Raw genomic sequence first — 235 nt, 5'->3', positions numbered from 1 at the left:
CGCCGGGAGCGCTTTGAGGCGGACGGGTTTTGCGGTGGAGTGGAACCAAACCACCTCTGAGCGCGTTGCTTTTGCCCCCCTCTTTTTCTGTCCGAGGACAGTCGCTTCCTCTTTCGTCTCCGCCCTGGATTTGAAGCCTGTCTGATAAATGTGGTTCTAATTTTGAAACCACTTTTTGGGGGGGGGAAGAGTTAAACCTATGCTGTCCCGAGCCAGAAAGCGCAGCAAGGAGTGC

The sequence above is a fragment of the Phaethon lepturus genome, unplaced genomic scaffold (assembly GCF_000687285.1).
Source record: "Phaethon lepturus isolate BGI_N335 unplaced genomic scaffold, ASM68728v1 scaffold40108, whole genome shotgun sequence".
Classification (NCBI taxonomy): Eukaryota; Metazoa; Chordata; class Aves; order Phaethontiformes; family Phaethontidae; genus Phaethon; species Phaethon lepturus.
This window is presented reverse-complemented; position numbering follows the sequence as displayed.